Here is a 22,823-nt window from a genome sequence, read left to right on the forward strand (position 1 = left end):
TAAACTTTATCACTTTCCCACTCATTACTAAACATAGCAGACTGAATCAATCAAAGCACGAAGAATTCTCGCTGCCTTCAAATACACTATTGATCGTAGATTGTTAGATGAATATGAGGCAGGCAAGGGCTCTGCCATCATCACAGTGCAATTTTTATCAGCTAAAGAAGCTCAGACACACACTTAATGACAAGCTCTATGGCCATATAGGAGATTTTCTTTCAAGTAACTAAGTAATGCCATGATTTTTATAATATTTGCCACAATATTATATCTTAAATATCGTTTATAAAAAGCAAATATTTTCACTTTCCTACTTAAAGTACTTTAACAGGAGAATATTGCTATAAATCTGAAAGCTGAACTTTCTCCTATGCAACCCTTGCCTTCAGGGCACACACAGTGGGGATGATTACCCAAGCTGATGCTCTTGACAGAGAGATGAGAAAGTTCCAGGATCGTGTCCACAAGCCTTACTTGTACACAGGCACTTCCTGTTATCTACACATATGAAATGTCCCCGATACACTGCACCATGACACTTTTGTGTAAAACTGCATTTGTGGTTTGCTTTTGTAACTAATAACTTGGGTTTTCTACAATGAAGCTGACTCCTTGAGCAGTTCTGGGCTGCACTTAAAGATCCTGAGCTCAGGGGTTCAGTTCCGATTCATCAGCCCTTACCCAATCAAACCTTGCCTTGTATTCCATGAGTCAGTGGTCTTATTTGGGCAACAAAGGACTGCATAACAAATACATCCATGTAAACTCTTAAAAGCTACATTTTGGGCTGGAGAGATGGTTTAGTGGTTAAGTGCTTGCCTGTGAAGCCTAAGGACCCCAGTTCGAGGCTCTATTCCCCAGGACCCACATTAGCCAGATGCACAAGGGGGAACACGTATCTGGAGTTTGTTTGGAGTGGCTAGAAGCCCTGGCACACCCATTCTTTCTCCCTCCCTCCCTCCCTCTCTCTCTCTCTCTCTCTCTCTCTCTCTCTCTCTCTCATTCTTTCTCTCTCTGTTGCTCTCAAATAAAAAATTTAAAAGAGCTACATTTTTAACTCATCTTATTTCAAACAGTGAGTAAATCTGTACAGACACTGGCTAAAGGCTCATTCATTTGCCCACCTGCTTGTGGGAGGCTATAGATGGTGAGGAAACTGCGCATGGGGAGGTGCAATGAGACATAAAATACAATCTCAAGAATTACTAGACTGGCCAATTTAGCAATAACAGGTTTTCATCTTACCCGCCACCATAGTTATCAAAATTGATTTTGGAAAAGAAAACCCTAACAGATCAGTGGAAGGTATTGGGAATTTCTTTAAAAATAATAAAAGAAAGAATGGTAGGATAGAAGAGAGGGTGGAGAGAAGAAAGCAATGATAACAGGAAGGAGGGCGTGACGGAACCTATTCATAGGAAACGAGGTCCGAACGCTTGTACCGTGCTTTTACAAGTCACACCTGTGCTTCCAGATGCGGTGGTGCTCACCTGGGGTGAGGTGATTGCTCCCAGAGGCAAGAGGGAATGTTGTACGACAGGTTCCCTCACATCTATGCCTCTGCTCCCTTTCTTACCTGAGCCTGGGTCTAACTGATTGATCAAGGAACTGGCCTCAATTTTAGTTTAGTTTCTCACTTTCTGGTAGTTCTCAAGTCTCTGGTGCCTTACAAGACCAGATTCACCCACCTGTATGTCCATGCCCAGCTGTATTTTGGGTCCTGGGAATCAATCTCCATTGTCCAGTAGGGTCCCCTTAGGTTCTCATGCTTGTACAGGAACTGTGCTTACTCACTGAGTCTTCTCCCCATCCCCGGAGGATGATTTCTCCTGTTTACTCACTCCTTGGACTGTTCTCTTTATCACAACATTGCAGTCTTCTTCCTGAACTGCAGTGACTACACATGTCCAGGAAATCCCGCTGTGGTTTGGCTCAGCTACTACAGGCGGGTCAAAATGCCGCTCAGGCCATCTAGCACAATCTGTGGCACCTTGGCTTTTCAAAGAAAGCAAGAGGAAAACATCTCTTTGTTTTGCTCCTTACCTGCTAAAAGGATGCAGCATCTCTATGACCTCCCCTTGAAATGGCATGAAATATCATGACAGAGATGCCCTCCCTACAGGAGCAGGCGAACACCCTCATCTTTACAGAGAAGACTCCCTAGACACCAAGAATCTGAACAAACAAGCCTGGTTAAATCCCCACTTCCCCTTAGCTCGCACTCTTCGCTTTTCCATCACATTTGTCCACAGATATCTACTTCTTTGTCAAACTTAGCATGAAAAACCCATTTTGAAGGATCCTGTGACTTTGTCATTTGTGTTAAAACTTAATTTGATTTTCTTCTATAATCTATCTTTCTTTTCATAGAGGCTTCAATCCATGAACTTTGCAATAGAATAGGGGAAGATGTACCTTTTTTTTTTTTTTTTTTTTTTTTTTTGTCCACCTACAGGACATAGAAAAAATTAACTCCTATCACATTTGTTGTTTGGTATCACATGATTACTGTATAAGTAGAAAGAAAAAGGGCCTGCTATGTTTTTATCATTATTATCACTATTTTTCTTAGGACAGTCTTGTAACCCTACAATGTTTGGGTATAAAAAATTCAACTAAAGACAAAATCATCTGCCTGAAGGAATGATAGGAAATAAGCATCCCAAAATGGCTCCAAGCAAAAACCCTCTGAGCTAGACTTTGAAGATTCAGCAATTCTTGCTTTTCATTTTTGAATTTGTCACCTGTGAAGTTGGAACAGTAGATAGTAGTATAAGGAAAAATAAACATTTTTGTAAATTAATATACTCCTCAAGAGAGAAAATTAGAATGATGTCTAGAGGACAGTTTTAGGATTTTCTAGAATGTCTGTCACAGCTCTGGACACATCCAGCCTCTGCTCAACTCTTCCTCTAAAGGAGAGAGTCCACTTGCAAAGGTGATGTGATGCTCTTTGCTTAGACGGTGTTGCTCCTTTGAGTTAACAATAACCGCCCCTGTGCCGGCTCAGCAGTCACATACCTGGGGAGTCCCCTGTCCTTCCTCTCAGTCAGCTGATGAATCACACTCTGCCCAGCAATGCCTTTTCATCCAGTACTTTGTGAACATTCTTTTCCCTGAAGTACAGCTGCCTGCTTCATCTGCCCAAAATCTTTATCATACTTTTCTCCTTAACACCTTATAAAATGGATGACAAATATGTCTTTGATACTTGGGATGTATTTAAATACCTTCATACCTGCTATTGTATAAGCATTAAAAACAAAGAAGTTTCCCAACACATGGAATTGACAGGATTTGTCTGTTTGCGGGCCATACCATATATTAAACATATGCAGAAGCACTTAATGCATTTTGAAGTATTATGAAAGAATAATAAATCAGAGGAGGATCAATTGCTTAGAAAATTCTATAGATATTACTATTATGCAACCATGGGGTGAGACACCTGCCTCAATGATCCCATTAAATGTTCATTATAATCTTTTCAGTTGATGTGTGGACCACAAATTATAACCATTGGAGCTGAATATGGACATCTTATCTTTGTCCTCATTATGGATTCATTGATCAATAACATACATTAAAAATAAATATTAGTAATTGTTTTAATTCAAAAGAAGTATTATATAAAAATGAAAATTGGATGGTTAGGAATTTTATTACTTTAGACGAACAATTTGTAATCTATGCATAATGCTTTGATGAGACCTTACAATATTTGTGAGCAGTGACTTCTACATAATAGCACTGTGTGAATTCCAATACTGATAATTAGTATGCTACTTTATTTGTAATGTATTCTAGAAACATTTTCATTTATTGTTTTCCCTATTCTTGCACATTTAATTTTTATTCATAATTTGTTAGGTAAAAGCGCATTGTCATAACAATCCCTGTGGTTCATTGTAAATATACGTCCTGTGAGAACAGTTATCACTTTGGGCTACACTCTCAAAAGAAGAATTACGGTTTTGTGTGTGCTCTGAAGTTTTCATTTCCTGGGCTATGTCTACACTCTCAAAAGAAGAATTACGGTTTTGTGTGTGCTCTGAAGTTTGCATTTACTGTGTTATGTCTCTTTTGTTTCTATGGATTAAAAATTCCTTAAGGAAGATGCTTTCAAATTCCCTTCATTCCTTTTACACAGTGCTTCCCCTGTATAAGGATTGCATTCTCCTTGATATTTTGTCTTTTCTTTCAATAGCCTACAGGAAAATGTACAATCAGGACAAACCAAGGAGCTTGGTTTTGTCTAATAATTATACTAAGGATTTATTTATTAAAGTAGTTTGGTGTTCTTATAGCTCTTTTCATTGGACCTAGGTTTTTTTTTTTTTTTTTCTCCTACCCTATGGAAATCTTTAAATAGGAGTTCTACTGTTAACTACAAAGACATTTAGTTAGAAACAAAAGCAACCAACAAAATAAAACATAGAAACAATTTTCATGTATTTATAATGATACTTTGATAGTTGTTCTCCCTGGATGGTTATGATGAAATGAATTCAGAGGGAAATAATGAATAGAAAAGTGAAACAAAAGAAAATCTGTTCCTAATGCCGTGCTCCAAGAACATTTCCCTTCTTCCGAGTTTACTGCTCAAGTGCTCAGTGGACTTGAGAGACTTCGTAGCTTCACAGCGGTGAGATGTCCCCATGGAGCTTCCTGGCTCCACCTTCACCACACCCTCACCGTGCTCAGACTCCCTCCACCAGCCTTCTTCAGCAAAGTCTTTACTCAAATATTAGGTTTTGGCAGTTAAGTTTTAAAATGCTTAACTTTTTTCTCAATATGAACTTTTTTGCCCTCTTCACATCGTATCTCTTAAAACAAATTTCCTGTCAAGTTGCAGTTTGCAGTATATCCACTTTTAAGCAGCACAGAGGCCTGTGACTAATCCAGAGATAATTAGAGTGCCAATCCTACTCATGAAAGCGAGATACTGAAGTGGAAATACGTACGTTTTCACTCTCTCTCACCAATATTATTAACCTGTCACTTGTGTGCTGTATCAAATATTCCTTAGCTTCTCTCCCTAAATCCAATTTGCCGAAAGCCCCAAGAAATCACATTTTCCTAAGCAACTTAGTCAGGCTACAAGTACAAGTTTCAGAAGTGAGACTAACACATTGCCTCCTTTAAAAAAAAAAAAAAAAACAAAACAAAAACCTTCTCTCATGTTATATCAGGAACTTTGAAAAGAGCCTTATGCACCTCTGCTAACCTTTTTATTCCATAGTTAACACGCAGACCAGTTGGGTTTCCATTTCAAAGCCATCATGATAGAACACATTTCTCATTTTAGAATTCCCATTCTTGTATTTACTCAGTAATTCTGGGTGAGACCTTAGCATCATGGAAAGTATAAAAACTGAAAGATCTCTAAGTATGCAGAATTTAAACAGGGAGGCATTGTGAAGCAACCCACTCCTTGCCAACTAGTTTGAATTTTAACAGCCAAACTTATACAACAGTCACATGCTGGAAGGAAATGTTGATTAACAAGAAATATAGATGATATTCCCAGATACTCATACTAAAATTTGAAGTGTGTATTCCATTGTTTCTATATGGTGCTCTTCTTATTTTTATTCTTCTTATTATTAAATCTGATCATCAAAAGTTAGAGCAGAAATATCATATCAGACACAAAATACAAGTTTAAATCTGGACAATGAGCATTTCTTTTGCATTACACAGGAATGGAGCTCCTGATGGCAGAGGTAAACTCTATGCCATTAAGTACTAAAGCAAATGTGTAATAAAGTGCTGCAGGTGATGTGCCTTGTAGAACACAGCACCATGGATGAAGATGAAATGGGAAAGGCAAGAAAGAGCCAAAAAACAAAAAACAAAAAAAAAAAAAAAAAAAAAAAAACAACAACAACAAAACAAAACCCAAAAAACGCTAGATTGAAAAAAGAGGATCAGACAAACAAATGCTAAACTCATTTCAGAGCATTTTATTAGGAAGACCATCAGTAAAGAACCTAAAATCAATATTAAACCATTTGAATAGCTGGTATATAAATCATAGAATTTGGTGGGACCACTACCAGCAAAAATATGAAAATACAGGAAGAGTAACTACTAAGAAAACTAAAAGTTAACTGAAATATAATTTCTTCAATTTAACATGGTTAAATTATTTACTTATTTATTTTTGTTTTTCACTTCTTCATTTTTTTATTTATTAATTTTTATCAACATCCATGATTATAAACAATATCTCATGCTAATGCCCTCCCTACCCCCATCTTCCCCTTTGAAACTCCACTCTCCATCATATCCTCTCCACCTCTCAATAAGTCTTTCTTTTATTTTGATGTCATAATCTTTTCCTCCTATTATGATTGTCTTGTGTAGGTAGTGTCAGGCACTGTGAGGTCATGGATATGCATGCCATTTTGTGTCTGGAGGAGCACGTTGTAAGGAGTCCTACCCTTCCTTCAGCTCTGACATTCTTTCTGCCATCTCTTCCACAATGGATTTTGACCCTTGGAAGGTGTGATAGAGATGTTGCAATGCTGAGCACTCCTCTGTCACTTCTTTCCAGCATCATGATGCCTTCTGAGTCATCCCAAGGTCACTGTCATCTGAAAAGAGAAGGTTCTCTACCAAAAGTGAGAGTAGCATTAATATATGGATATGAATATTAAGAGAAGTGATTAGTGGGCAGTTTGATGAGTATAGTATATACTTTTAGCCGGAAAGCAGCAGATGTTACACCCTTAGGACTCATGACTACCCTTGCTGTAGGTTTTCAGTATCAGGATGTATTCCCTCCCATGGAGCAGGCCTCCAGTCCAATTAGAGGGCAGTTGGTTTCCACCATGACAGACGTGCCACCATTGCACCCATTGGCTCATTTGGCCTTGCTGGCAAAATAAAAGGCTTGCAGTGTCCACTATTGAGTATCTTCTCTAGTGATTTCTCTCTCTCCCATTGAAATGCATGCAAAATGGCTTTTGCTAGCATTCTGTCAGCTGGTCTAAATGAAGGAGGTTTTCAGCTCAGCTCCAGTGTGATTTCTCAGTAACCTTTCAGCTCAAGTATGTGGAGTCTTCAGCAATATGGTCTTACCATCTATTTCTGGTGGGAAACCAAAGGCCTTGGCAATGGCCTATAATGTTTTGGGGATATCAGGGAGCTCCCTGGCCAATAACTCACTGGAAGGTATCCAATCCCTGGAAATGAAAATTTTCTAGTAACAATCTATGCCTTCTGAGTGTTCCATTGTCCAAAAAAGTAGGTTTCCATATGACTTATTTAAATCCTCTTAGAGTTTGATTAGCCATCCCTCCACCTTTCCTTACTCAATCACTTCCCCTGACCTCACTTAGGCCTTTCACCCCCATTAATCTATTCTTCTATTTACATATATGCACTCTTATTAAATACCCCCTCCCTTCCTTTTTAATTTTTTTGTTTATTTTTATTTATTTATTTGAAAGTGACAGAGAAAGAGGCATATATATATATATATATATATATATATATATATATATATATGGAGAGAGAGAGAGAGAGAGAGAGAGAGAGAGAGAGAATGGGAATGCCAGGGCCTCCAGCCACTGCAAAGGAACTCCAGATGCATGTGACCCCTTGTGTATCTGGCTAATGTGGGTCCTGGGAAATCGAGCCTCAAACCAGGGTCCTTAGGCTTTAAAGGCAAGTGCTTAACCACTAAGCCATCTCTCCAGCCAAACCCCTTCCTTTTTAACCTTACTTAAAATTTCAGTAAACTGTCACATTATTATGTTATAATAACATACATATTCACAAATGCATTTCATATCACTTTTAATTTATAATAAAATCTAAACCAATTATTCACTATAATGAGATATAACATATAAGTTGTGAATAAAACTTTCATCACCAAGATCCTACCATATAAACGATATGATATATTTGATAAAGCAATTTGTTGAATGTAGGATTGATTTTTAATTGCATATATTTAAAGAGAGGACTGGGCTGGAGAGATGGCTTAGTGGTTAAGCGCTTGCCTGTGACGCCTAAGGACCCCGGTTCGAGGCTCGGTTCCCCAGGTCCCACGTTAGCCAGATGCACAAGGGGGATCACGCATCTGGAGTTTGTTTGCAGAGGCTGGAAGCCCTGGCGAGCCCATTCTCTCTCTCTCCCTCTATCTGTCTTTCTCTCTGTGTCTGTCACTCTCAAATAAATAAATAAATAATTTAAAAAATAAAAATAAATAAATAAAGAGAGGACTATCAGCAATAAAACTATTTTCTTAGTTCAAGTGGTTCCATTATATATATTATGTATGCATCATGCACATAATTATATCTTTTCAATTCATGGTAATTTTATGAAATATTTTATTTATTTTCAAGCAGAGAGAGAAGAGAGAAAGAGAAGGTGAGAGATGAAGAATGGGCACGTCAGGACCTCAAGCCACTGAAGACAAACTCCAGATGAATACACCACTTGGTGCATCTGATTTTACATAGGCACTGGGGATTTGAACCCCTGTCATATCGGGGGAATGTGTGGACACTGGCTGCATAAGCTGACTGCTAGAATCCCGGCGTAAATAAACATTGCAACTTCAGAAAGGAAACAACAGTGTGGCTCCATCAGAAAGCTGACCAGGGAAGTACGGAGTACCCGGTGCACCCTCCACGTGCTAAGGTGTGCACACCTTAGGGAAGGTCCAAAATTGATGGCGCCCGAGCAGCCCCTGAATCCAAATCGTGATTTCAACTCTTCTGGGATGCTGCACAGGCGCAAATCTGGTTTCATAGGTTGGAACTGATGCTCCAATGCATGTCCCCATCACCACAGCTTGTCACATGAAATGTCACAGGGAGGGGACAACATTCTACATACTCATGGAGGAGATCCTGATAGATGTCATTACCTTTAAAGTATATTTTACCTTATCACTGTTTTCTACAACCCACTTCATAAACAGGGGGATTGTAAGACATTCTTTCAATTTTTAACTTCTTTTATTTCTTGCTTCCTTTCATTTCCCTCTATAACACATTTTTGCTCAAGTAAAGAAAAGTAACCTTGGTTAAATACATGGTATTGCTCCTGTTAAGATAAATAATGCAGAACCTTCAAAGCATTTTTATATTTATATAACAATGCATAAGACTTTCAATGCACTTTTGCTAGGTGCTAGTCAAAAAGTATGAACATAAAATGTCATTGCTAACTTATGCAGTTTTCTTGTAAAACGTGTAACTGCTAAATGATAATTAATCATGTCTAGTTAATTGTTAATTGACTTTAGACTAGATTTACTGGTAACAACTTCCCATATTACTGAGATAATTTAGGATTAACACATGTTTTTAAATTCAGAAATGAAATATAACTTGAGTCCAGTTCCTTTATGGTGGTAGTGACTCATTTATATATATCAATTAATGTATTAAATTAATATAATTTAACATTTGAAAAATATTAAATAAATGCCTACCTGGCAGGGGAATTATTTTATTTCTACTTTATTGAGATCTTCTATAGTATTTCATGTGATAACTTAAAATATAATTTTCAAATCATTTTTCTTCTTTAATAAGTTATAGTATCTTCTCAGCTCTTGGAGTATACTTCAAAACAATGTTTTCAAAAAGAAGACAACTTTGAACATACCTAAGCCTTTTTCTTTAATTTTTACAAATATATTTACAAATGCTGGCATATTCGTCTGCCGGATTTTGCATAAAACATCAAATATAATTTTTATACACTGTTATCATTCATGAAATTTATTTATGTGGTTTGTTTTCAACAATCTTCCTCACAAGTCAATAACCTGTTCACCAGTGCCATTCTCAGACTATGCAACTTGGTTTTTCAAGGAGCTCAAGCAGAGCCATTTCACTTTATTCTGGGAGAGATTTTGATATCCACATAAGCAAACTTTCTTACATTTGTCATCTTGTTCTGCATCAGGATGGTGAACGATATCTCTTCATAGAGATGTTTCTCACAAGCGAATGTATACTCCCTTGCAAAGGGTCAGTTCAAACAGAAACTGCAGCTTTGGAATCTCTAGTGTCATATTTTTCAGACCAATTTCAGAAATAAAAAGTATGAAAACTTGCTAAAAAGGATTCATAATTGTCTACCCTATTTCCTCATTGTTTGTATAAAAGTGCTTCTTTGTGGTTGTATTTTCATGGACCCAGAAACTATTTATCAAAGGGTTTCAGACTGCACAGCACTCTAATGCACATTGGAAGATAAAAGTAGACACTACAGGATTTTAAACAGCCTTACAAAAATTTATCAAAGGATTAAGGTAAAGCACAAGTCTATGTAAAGCATTTTTATAACAGAGTAAGTTTTATTTAAACAGTGTATTAATCTCACAGAAAAGTAAATCATATGAAAGGAGAAAAATGCAGTTTATGTCAACATGTTCAGTTTATCTTCCTGAAAAGAGTGGCCCTAGATCTAGGGCCTTGTTTTCATTAAAAAAATAAATAAATAAACAATATCAAAGCAGTAAATAATGTTGAACATATGTTTTATTTATTGACATTAATCTTTTTCTAGCTAGCTGTTATAGTTAATTCTATGTGCCAACTTGAATGGCCTGTGTAGTACCCAAATACATGGTAGAATATTACTGTGAAAAGTCTGTATGTTTTTAGATATATTGATATATGAATCAGTGGCTAAGTAAAGAAAATCATTCTCTCTACTGTAGAGGGATGATGTTCCAATCACATCAATGCCTATAAAAACAAAATGCTTGATCCTTTATTCTTTGTGTATCATAACCATTTCTCCAGCCCAGATTAAGATTTGCTTTCCCCTTCCTTCACTTTACAACCTTATGAATTAGTCTGTATCAATAGCATTTCCTGGTTCTTGCGCCTGCTGGACTTTGTATTGGAAACAGTCGGCCCATTCTTTCCATTTTTTATGCTTCCAGATTCAACCTGGAACGAAACCCTTGGCCCTCCCAAGTCTCCAGCTCACTGATTCACCTGCAGGTCTCGAGGCCTCCTACTTTTATAAATGGGAAGATAACACCTTCCCAGTAAGCTTGTCGTGTGCATGTCCTCCCAGTCTTGCTTCTTTGGAGGACTCGAGCTCTGAGTTGTTCCTTTTTCTAGAACCTGTGTGTTAAAGGAGGAAATATTTATATTTTTTGCAAATATTTAAAGTATTTTTATTTAGTGAGATGTGTGTGTATGTGTGTGTGTGTGTGTGTGTGTGAGAGAGAGAGAGAGAGAGAGAGAGAGAGAGAGAGAGAGAGAGAGAGAGAGAGAGGGAGAGAGAGAGATTGAGTGTATAGGCACACCAGGGACTCTTGCTGCTGCAAACAAACTCCAGATGCATGTACCACTCTGTTCCTTTGATTTTATGAGGGCATGGGGAAATTGAACCCATACTGGTAGTTTGCATAACTGTTGAGCCATTCTCTGAGCCCTATTGCTTGTAATTTTTCAATCATTCTTCTGTGTGTGTGTAAAAGATTCTCAACTCTAGAATGACTTTGGAATAATTTTATTCACAGATGTAGATCATTCTCTCTGTTCAATTTTTCTGTGTGTTCTCTTATTTAATGATGATATAAATTACAAAATAGGATGCCTCTCCTTCTCATCTGAGCATATATTGCAACTATATTTGTCACTAGATCAACAATTAATCAATGATTAGGATAGAGTCAGTCAAAGGCAGGCAAGAGCTTGCTAAATGATGTTAAAGCAAGCCTCAGTGTCCAGGAAATACTGCAAAAATTTTACCAGGCTGGATCATTGGAAGGGCTCAAGATTGAAGATTCACCATAGCGTACTCACATATAATGATGACGAATGACACAAAGCAATAGGAAAATGAAACCCAAGTAAACAGTAGAGACATATGGAACTTTGAGCTATAGTTGCCTGTGAACTTGATCCAGCAAATAAGCTGTCTTTAACTGGCTAGGTCACACATAACTTCAGATTTACATACCTTAGTTAATGTGCTCTCATGGACGAGAAGTTATAGGTCTATTAAGGAGACATTTATGACCCACTTATGTAGATAAAGATCACTCAGATGAAAATATTAATATGTATATTTTATGAAACAATGTTAACATGATGGGGCAAGGAAGAATCTTGACTTACTTTTACAAATCAATTCACTTATTCATTCTCTCTCTCTTTCTGTGTACTTTAGATCGAATCCAGGGCTTTCTGTATATTTAACAGTACCATATCAACTGAGCTACATTTATAGCCTGGTTTTGAATTTCTAATAGTAATTTATAATTCACTGGCTTGTATTTTCTGACCTGTCTTAACCAAGAGGAAGAAGTCTGGCTGGAGAGAATCCTGAAAGTAAGTGTAAAACTATCATAGATTGGCTACAATCTAATTCCATCATTAACAAGCTCACCTTTTTCTCAAGATTCTTGGTGAAAATTTTTATGGTTGTTTTCATTGTTGTTATGATAGTGCCTCATATAGCCCTAGTTGAACTTGAATTCATGATCCTCTTGTCTCCTTCTTCCAAATACTAAGGCGATAAACATGTGTTATCACAGCTGGATATCATGGTTAAGTAGTTTTTATTACAAATAGTATCATTTTTTTCTCTCCATCTTTTACAATATTCTTAAAACAAGAAGGGATAAATGCCAAAATCCTACTTTAAGATGTTAGTCAGCAAGTACTACCTAATGTTTGAAATGAGGGCCCTATACCTTATGACCCATATTGCTCACATCTTCTGCTTATATCAGCCTAGAGGTCAGATTAGTTTCACATATTCAAAAGACTATAACATAAACCAAGAAATTGTAACAAAAACATAGCATGTAGCAATACTTTTTAGAGCTTCAATCTCAAGGAAATAAAGCAGAAGAATTAAAAAGGATGCCCAATTTGTTTCTATGGCCCCTGCATATGAGAAGCAGGTATGAGTGTACATAGGTGCAGATGCTACACACACACACACACACACACACACACACACACACACACTCACACACACCCCAAAAGTCCTGCCTACTGTTGTTCTACAATGATTATAAAAACTGTATTCTCACCAACAATGTACAATAGTATATTTTTCTGAATACTTTCACCAATATTTGGCATATTTTCTCTTTAAATAATAGACACTCTAATGCACTGATTTGTATTTAACAATGGCTTTAACTTGGCATTCCCTGTGCTATTTGTGCCCTGTGTCATATGTAACATGGAATCACACTCTTTTCCTCACTTTTATTGGGTTGGTTTTCAACTATGATGCTGAATGAATTCATCATGGATTTTGCGCATTGGCCGCTTACCTCATCTGTGCTTTTCAAACTCTATTCCAGTTACATACTTTGCTGTTTCGATCCTCGTTTATCCTTCAATATGAGAAAGCATTTTAATTTTAATTCATTTTTGCTCTTATGATTTGATTTTTTTGGTGTGCTATTAAAAAACTCTTTACTCCTGTCAGCATCAAAGAAAATTTCCCCCATGTATTATCCCAGGAATTTTATAAATTTTGGATTGTACATTTTGAATTTTCTCTTTTCAGAGGTGTTATTTGCATTTAGTGTAGGATAATGATCCACTATTCCCAGGACCATTTGTTATAAACTCGTTTTCCCATTGTGCTTGCTCAGTGACCTTGTCAGTAAATAACTGACTGCAGATGCTTGGATATATTTCTAGCCTCTCCTTTGTTCATCTGGGCTATGTTTTATTGATGCATTCCATGGATTTTCTCTTCTTGATTTGAGTTCTTCTTTTCTGAAATTTATTGTGTTCTTTGTTCCAAAATTTAGTTTGTTTTTTTCATGGTTCCTTAAGGCATAACATTATATCACTTACTTGGTATTTTTCTTCATTTTAATGTGAGTATATGCTGCTACAAATTGTCTTACCAACATTTTGTTGCTTACCTAAGCCACTCCTAAACATTATCTTGGGGGTAATATTGTCATTCTTCTGCTTAATAGAGTCTCCTGTGTCATTCTCAGTAGCATTTTATCCTTAATTGGATTAATATCATTATTATTTTTAGTTTTATTTAATTGTGGACTTTCATATATTTTAAGTATCATTGAGTTTCTGTACACATTTTTTTCTTTGTTAGACAATGTGTTAATTTACATTTCAAGACTACTGTATTCCTCTGGTAACTTTCTCTTTATGTCTCTTATATTCTTTTCTTAATGCCTTTGCATCAGGTAAAAATATCACTTGAAATGGCTTTTGTACTGGAGCCATCACCTGTAGATAGGCCTGATGGGATCACTTTGGCCAAATCAGGAGGTTCTCATCCTACCTAAGCAGGCGCACACGCTCTCCCCACTCTGCAATGGAAATGAAACCACTTAAGATCCACGTGGACCCAAAGACACAAAATGATCAAAGCAGTTTTGAGAGAAAACAAAGCTTGGAGGTTCACACCCTGATTTCAAAGTAAGTACTGAAAGCCATAATAGCCACAGCAACAGTCAACACACACACACCAATGGGACACAGTTTATGGAGAAGGAGTCAACCCACACACGTATATGTCTAATTAGTCTCCAGAAAGTTCTTAAGGATACAGAAAAATATATAAGAGGAAGAAAATTCTCCTTGTAAATTCTGCTGGGATAACTGGATCTCTACATAAAAAATAAAATTATATGGCTTACCCAGAGAAAGGCAGATGCACAAAGTGGTGCATATGTTTGGAGACCATTTATAGCAGCTAGAGGTCCCTTCTCCTTCCCTGTTCTCTCTCTCTCTCTCTCTGTCTCTGTCTTTCTCTCTTTCTCTCTCTGTCTTTGAAAATACAAAACAATCATATATGCATGTATATACAAACATATACACACAACTCCAGATTAAAACATTCTATCTCAAAATAAGATCCTTTAAGACTGGGGAAGTAAGTGAAATTACACACATCAGTAACAGCCAACTGCTGGGAAGAAGAGAATCTCCAAGCCTGAGCTTCAAGGGATGCAGCTTTAATCTGGTGAGGACTTTCTGGTGTTGAGGCAGCTCCCATCATGCATTCTCTGGTTAGAATGGCTTGCCCACATTCTGTAAGTAACTGCAGTAAACGCATCATTTGGACTTGAGTGGAATCTTTACTTTCATCTCTGGCCAATGCCATTATCCAAGGTAAATAGATGTCTGTTCATGTCGCCATAGGAAAATTTAGTACAATATACAAAGAACTCACACAGATAAGCAGAAATCCAAAGTTAAAATTGTGAAAATATCTTGAACAGACCATTTCCAAAGTGTATATACAAATTTCTAACAGATAGATTAAAATTTCTTCAAAATATTGAATCATAAGAGAAATGCAATTCAGAGACGCAATGAAGTGTCATCTCACATTTGTGAAGGCACTATAAAAATGCATGAGGTAAGAGTGTTGAAGGGAATATAGATTAATACAGTCAACATCAAAAGTTGCATGTAGCTGGGCGTGGTGGCGCACACCTTTAATCCCAGCACTCGGGAGGCAGAGGTAGGAGGATCACAGTGAGTTTGAGGCCACCCTGCGACTACATAGTAAATTCCAGGCTAGCCTGGGCCAGAGTGAGAACCTACCTCTAAAAACAAAATAAAACAAAAAAACTTCATAAAAATTTCTTCAAAATTTAAATAGTAGCCTAACATATGGTAAAGGGATCTCACTTCTGGATATATATGTATATAAATGAAGTCTGTATATACAGCAACATCTCAATTGCTATATTCATGAATTGTTATTCATAACACGGGATATTTTGTATCCAACCACAGATCAATGGTTAAAGAAATCATGATACATTTTTACAATGTGAAATCAGTGATGGGAAGGAGAGAAATCTCCAATAAAATATTCTAATGCAACTTTGTTTGACATGGGAACCAGGACATGGCATTGATCCAAGAAATTTTGTAAGATTTGAAGTACTCCTGATGAGCTACTGGACTGGGATATAGGTAAAACACTTAGTAGTCACATGATCAGAATTGCTATAATTAACTGAATTTTTGTCAGATCCACAAAATGAATATTAGGCCATCTTGTGAAAAAGTTATTTTAACATACTATCTGAATTAGGTGGGCATTATAATCAATTCTATGATTATAGTTTGTCCCACTCCCTTCAAGGTCATCTACATATGTTAAATTGGAGACTTTATTTAAAATCTCACTTATGTTGCATAGGGATTAAATCCATGTGATGATATAACAGATCAGAATGGCTAGGCTGGTTGCAACAATAGAGATGAAGATTCCTACACAGTAGGATAGCTGAATGAAAATAAAGTATAATAACCCAGAGGATGAAACCTAGAATCAGAGGATGCAACTAATATGGGAAGTCTCTGCTTTCAGAAATATGTGGCTTACTGAATTTTACTCTACAATGAATCATGTGAATGAAAGCCTCAGAAAGTTGCTGCAGGCATTCCGCCTGAAGATCTGTTGGCCAGGATTGCTTCACATTCCTTCCTGAGTTCTGTCTGGAAGCTCAGTGAAACAACTGAGCAGCCTCCCTATCTGTTCAACATTAACTCCTCAGTCACATATTTCCATTTCTTCCAGCTGGGTTGAGCTGGAGAAATACCAGAATGAGATACAATGCAATACCAATAGCTGGATACTTAACTTCTTATTACTATCAATTTTAAACCTGATTATGAGATCAGTATCTGTGCCATTCTAAAGTTTATTTTCACTTCCTTTAAGAAAGGTTCTGTGGTCAACACGAGAATTATAACGCTCTCTGTGCATATGGTTTCAAACCTCTGTTGGTCCTGTGCACAAAGCTATTTTTTTCTGTTGTGCTAACAAAGGAATGAATACCCATCTGTTTAAAAGAGCATATTGGCTCTAAGTGTCAAGTATTTATCTTATAGACATATAGGAGTTGGAGAAAACATAAAGCCGATTAAAGTAGAAGACTGTATATATATATATATATCACACACACACACACACACACACACACACACACACACACACACACAGGCACACACATATATATATCCTTGAGATATCCTGCAACTCTCTTAGGAACTTATCAATGTTAAAGATACTACAAAGATGATTTTTGTTGAATATACAGCTTTGTGGATATTTGAGACATAAAATAGCATAAAGTAATTTTGTTTTTTAATTTTTTTTTATTTTAGAGAGAGAGAAAGAGAAAGAATTGGCATATGGGGGACTCAGCCACAGAATTATAAGTCCAGACACTTGTGTCATCTGGTGGGAATATGAGACCTTGAACTTGCCTCGCTTTTGTGCATCTGGCCATGATGGGGTCTGGAGAGTAGAGCATGGGTCCTTAGGCTTCACAGGCAGGTGCCTTAACCACTAAGCCACCTCTCCAGAGCAACATGAAGTAAATTCTATAAATTCTTCGGATGTAAAAGTTGTTATTTTTCTTATGATTCCCTTACCATGATCTTCACAAAAAATTCCTTGCTGAAGGAAAGTAGGAATCAATTAAGGATGCAGTGTGCCATAGGAAGTCCATGATAGGTGATTTATTGTGATGCTCATAAATAGAAATCTTTAAATAAATACTCCAAATACCATTTTCATCTGTCTACTGTATGTGCACCTAGTTCTTTTTTCCTCCTCTTCTTATCCTCTGATAAGAAAGCCTCCTGCATCTAGGTTCCCAAGACCTCATCATTGAAGCAGACCTAAAATGAACCCAACATGGCTCAGGGAAATTTGCAGAAGGGGGTTGATAGAAAGAATGTCAGAGCCACACATTGGGTCATGATACACAGAGACATTGCCTCCTACCCATAACTAATGGATAACCCCCAATTCATGACCCATATATCCAAAAAGGATCATGCATGTGGGGCGGAGAGGACAGGGAGGAGGCTAACAATGGTACCAATTTGACTGTATTCACCTAGTACAAAACTAATAATAATAAATAAAAAGCCTCCCGACTACCTTATCCTTACTAACATTTTGTATTAACACTAGTCCCTAAAGTGGAAGTGTCAGACATTTCAGATAAAGTCTGTGTTGGTGGTATTTATAACATACTGTCACTGACTTGACAGACTCAGAGAAGTGTAAGATAAGAATTCACAGTTTAAATTTGGAAACACCTTTGGATAGCACCTTTCAAAATGCATACTGAAGAAATGCTTTGAAAGTAATAAAAAGATAAGAGAGCTACAAGACTACCATGAAGAACAATGAGATATGCCACCAGACTTTGCCTAACCCTATTTTATATTAATGATTAATTTTGTCAACTTCATGGCTTTGTCTGAGAAGAAATAAAGAGATAAATTAGGGTATAGAAACATATATCAAGGTTCAAAATAAAAATATTTGATGAGATGTATGAAATCATACCACCTTAATCACATTCTAAGTTTCTTTAAAGCTTACACATGATACTACTATTCTAAAAGGTGGGGAAGGGGCAAAGAAGAGTCCACATCTATGTAAATTAAAAGCAATATTGTACTATTAAATGATACTCCCCCTAAAATGAATGAATATACCTTGATTAACTTTTTGTTATATCATATACAAATTTGACATCTGAATTGTTACTCAAAAGATAATCTTATTTATGTGGTGTTGCAATCGGAAATATCTGATTATACTACTTTCAAACCAGCAAAGTCTCTTCTTTCTTCAGTGAAGAGATAAGTTTAGATTCAACCCATCCCCTACACACAACCACAGATTTGTTCTCAATCGAAAAGTCATTACCCACACAGAGACTGACCCACACTCAGTATTAACTAGAGCCTCTCAAGCAAAGCATGCCCAAAAGACTGTAGTAGAAACTTCACAGGGCTTAACTATATCAGAACTCATGATATTATATTTTTACAAAGTCCACGTGAAACACTGAGATGTAGAAAGTCAGTGAGATTTGAAAATACTCTCATCTCCAGCATGTAAGGCAAATTATAGTACCATATTTTGAAAACTAATTAAAGATAGTCAACCCAATAAATATTAATGGTTGAAATGGAAGAAATAGATTGTAAACTATATTTAAAAAATGATATGGAATGGACATGCTCTGAATATGGGAATTAGATTTCTAAACAAATGATATCATAATATAGGTCATTATCATGAATAACAAGGGAATTCACAAATGAACATGATCCCTGTAACAAAATAAGAAAAAAGTATTGAAACTGATAAATGCAGTACATTTCACCCATATGTGGAATGTAAAATTTGACTTCATTAAAGAAAATGTAAAACTAGTCATTAGAGGATTGAGAGGGATAGTAAGTGTTTCTATAATGGTCTTCAAAGTGTAATTAGATACCTACTGCTCATGCTTCTGGAAGGCCTGCTCAGTAACACAAGAACAAAGGTTTTAAAAAATTTTATTTATCTATTTTATTTACTTGCTTGACACACACATACACACAGAGAGAGAGAGAGAGAGAGAGAGTGAATGGGTGTGCCAGGGTCTCCAGCCACTGCAAACGAACTCCAGACGCATGTACCACCATGTACATCTGGCTTACATGGGACCTGGAGAATCGAACCTGGGTCCTTAGGCTTCATAGACATATGCCTTAACTGCTAAGCCATCTCTCCAGCCAACAAAAGCTTTTAAAAAGACAAGAATGCTAACTCCACTGATTCGATCATTTCACAATGTACACTAGTATTAATTTTTTAAACTGTACTGAATAAGTAAGAAAATTTATTAAACTCTATTCCATTAATAAAAACTAATTTTAGTTTCACTGTGTTGTACAGTGGTGTTGCAGTCAGGTTTGCATTGCTGTTAGAAAACATCTGACCAAGAGCAGCTTATGGGAGCAAAGTTTTTTTTTTGTTTTGTTTTTTTTTTTTTGCTTACACACTCAAGGGTAAGCTCCTTGATGGTACAGCAAAATGATGGCATGAGCAGAATCTGGACATCACCTCCTGGCCAACATCAGGTAGACAATAGCAACTGGAGAGTGTGCCAATGATCTTAAATGCCTGAATTCTTATTTACAGATTCACCTGGAGTTGAGCCTGTTCTCAATGTCACACAAATTTCCAAAGGTATCAATTGATACTTATGTTACAGCTGATGTGTGTCCCTCCTTGGCCCCCACATTTTTGTCAACACACACACACACACACACACACACACACACACACACACACACACACAAATCTATAAAATCACTATTTCCAAATATTTTCACATCTGCAAGTCAAAAACACGAAGACTAATTGAGCACCATGACAAAAGCCCATGATCCCAGGTACTTTCAGAACTTGCCTGAACCACAGATTATGTTCAAGGCCAACCTGAGTAATTAGGGAGTACCTGTGTCAAAGTGAAAAATAAAAGGACTGGGAATATAGCTCAATGGTATGACATGTAAAAATCATGTATGTTCAAATGACACTAAACCCTCATTTGATCATATGAGTCATGTTGATGGGTGGACATGGGCTAGAATTCAAATTTGCATTTTTAAATTGTGTCCAGTCTGTACTTTAACATGCTTATTGCATATAAAACTCAAAGTGTTAGACTTTATTTAGGATCACAATTTGAAAAGAACCTCTTTAGAGCCAAAGGCTGGAAACTGTCCTTTGCTGACATGCTCCTGCCGTCAGGGACTCTCCAAGCTGTTACTACACAGAGTATGTCCGAGGAACTGGAGATCTTCACAGGCCTCTGCCAAAAAGGGAAAATAAATTAACTGAGAGAGGTCATAATTCCATATATTTCCATTCTTGATCTCTCAGCCTAAAGGAGAAAAAAAAAAAGACAAAGCCATCCTTAACCTTTATAATTCATTTAAAATGAGACAGTGTCTGACAAGCAGAGATAGAGTGTTCTGGAAAGTAGGAACGTACCTGTAGTTGAAAGTTTTAGTGGCCGTGACACAAGAGCACAGGACTCTCAGAAGAATAAAGCTGTTCAGGGAAATTGTAGATTATAGTAATTTGTTAAAGCACCGGTTAGCAGTCATATTATTTTAATTTTAACATGACCTTGTTAAGATGAAGATGAGAAGCATTTTCTCTGATTCCTCTTTATCCCATCACTACAGATCAGGCTGGCAAATCACTGTTGGCCAATTGCCAGGGTAACTTAAGGCACTATAATCATGAGGCTTTGAGCTTTCAGAGGAATTAATGATCACAACTTGAGAGGATGAGATAGAACATAGAAAACCTGTATGGGCTGGATCTCTTCTCAGTACAAGTGAAGTTCTTGCCTTCACACCTCTTTCGTAGGCCCTTGAGAAGAGTGGAGCTGTGTAACTTTGTTCTAAGTGGTGCTTCACAAGGACACTGGTAGAAAGCTTGAAAGCATGGTTTCACTTCCTGCACTTCCTCCGTGGTGTGTAGTCTGAGCCAGTGTGCTCCAGAAAGAGATCTCAGGTAGTCTCCCCCTGATGAAGCTTCCTGTGTCTATTGCCCAAGGAAGGTAGTAACTCTTTGATTTAGATTTTATTATTTTATGAAGACAAGAGAGAGAGAAATAGTTCATTTTGTAGCTAATACTCCAGGCCTACATGGTCTTGGGAGAAAGGAGATTTCATTGTATTCTAGTAAGATTATTACAATTTTCTATTAAGGTATAAGGTTTCACCTAGGAACAAAGTATTAACTTGCCCTGATTTGATTGTGACAATTTTTGATAAAAGGGGTCAGTTAATTACAGGAAGGATTTGAAATTTGCACATGCCACAATATATATGATTTATGTATGTTTTTTTCATAATCACTAACTCTATTATTGGGATTTTATGGAATTATAACTATAGGAAGCAATGCAACTTGTTGTGATCTCTTAATACAAGCTATGTCTGCTTCCTCAGTCAGCTGCAAAGGGCCTCTTCCCCTTAGTCTGTGTCCACTCTTAGGTATTCTGGGCAAGGTGGGGGTGAGTCAGAATTTCCCTTCTTACTCAGGACACTCATTGTAGGCATGCTTTCTTTAGAGCACTCCTCCACTTTGCATAAGATTTGATATTCCTGTGTCATCAACGTTTTCTTGCATAAATCCTTCTTCCACTACTTTATTGAGCCCCAAGTTGTGTTGGTATCTGTTCTGAGTAGCCAATCTGTGATATATCTCTATATAATCTATATCTATATGTAGTATATATCAAGTGGAATACATATATAGATAGATAGATAGATGATAGATAGTGTAGATATATACATATATCTATACACATATAACATATCTAGTCATATAGATATGTATATGGTATAGTGTGTGTGAATATACAGTATAGTTCCACACATATACTTATTAAATGTTACTTATAAAGAAATAAATGAAATTAATGAATACATGCACCATATGTATGCCATTGTACGTGTATCTTTTGTGATTGTTTTTGAAATTAGAAGAAATTCACCTCTTGATTTGGTTTCTTGAAAGATCCTATTTAAGAAATTGTGGAGAAATAAATTATGGGCAATAAATGAAAATAGTATTCTTCTGTTTCCTTGAATTTTAACTTTCTTTCATTGTTTTATTGCAAGGTAATTCAGTTATTTTACCATATTATATGGTGATAATGAGCAGGAAGCCATTATTTGTATTAGCAAGTGCAGCTAATAGACCTGCCACATTAAATATAGATTTATAACCATTTTTTTGTTTAGCTTGGATCTTATGCTCTGTGAAAGTATAATAGAGATGCCAGACAGAAGGAAGAATAAGGGAATTATTTTGTTAGGACTGGGAGAGGTAAGGATCACTATCATCACCAGCGTTTTTCAGCTTGTGGAAATGTACATTACACTGGGTCCAGATTAACAGTTGGTAAATTAGACACCAATCACATGCTGCTCACAATAGATACAGTTTCCAGTTACTCATAAGTCAAGACGAAGAGC

The sequence above is a fragment of the Jaculus jaculus genome, chromosome 4 (assembly GCF_020740685.1).
Source record: "Jaculus jaculus isolate mJacJac1 chromosome 4, mJacJac1.mat.Y.cur, whole genome shotgun sequence".
Classification (NCBI taxonomy): Eukaryota; Metazoa; Chordata; class Mammalia; order Rodentia; family Dipodidae; genus Jaculus; species Jaculus jaculus.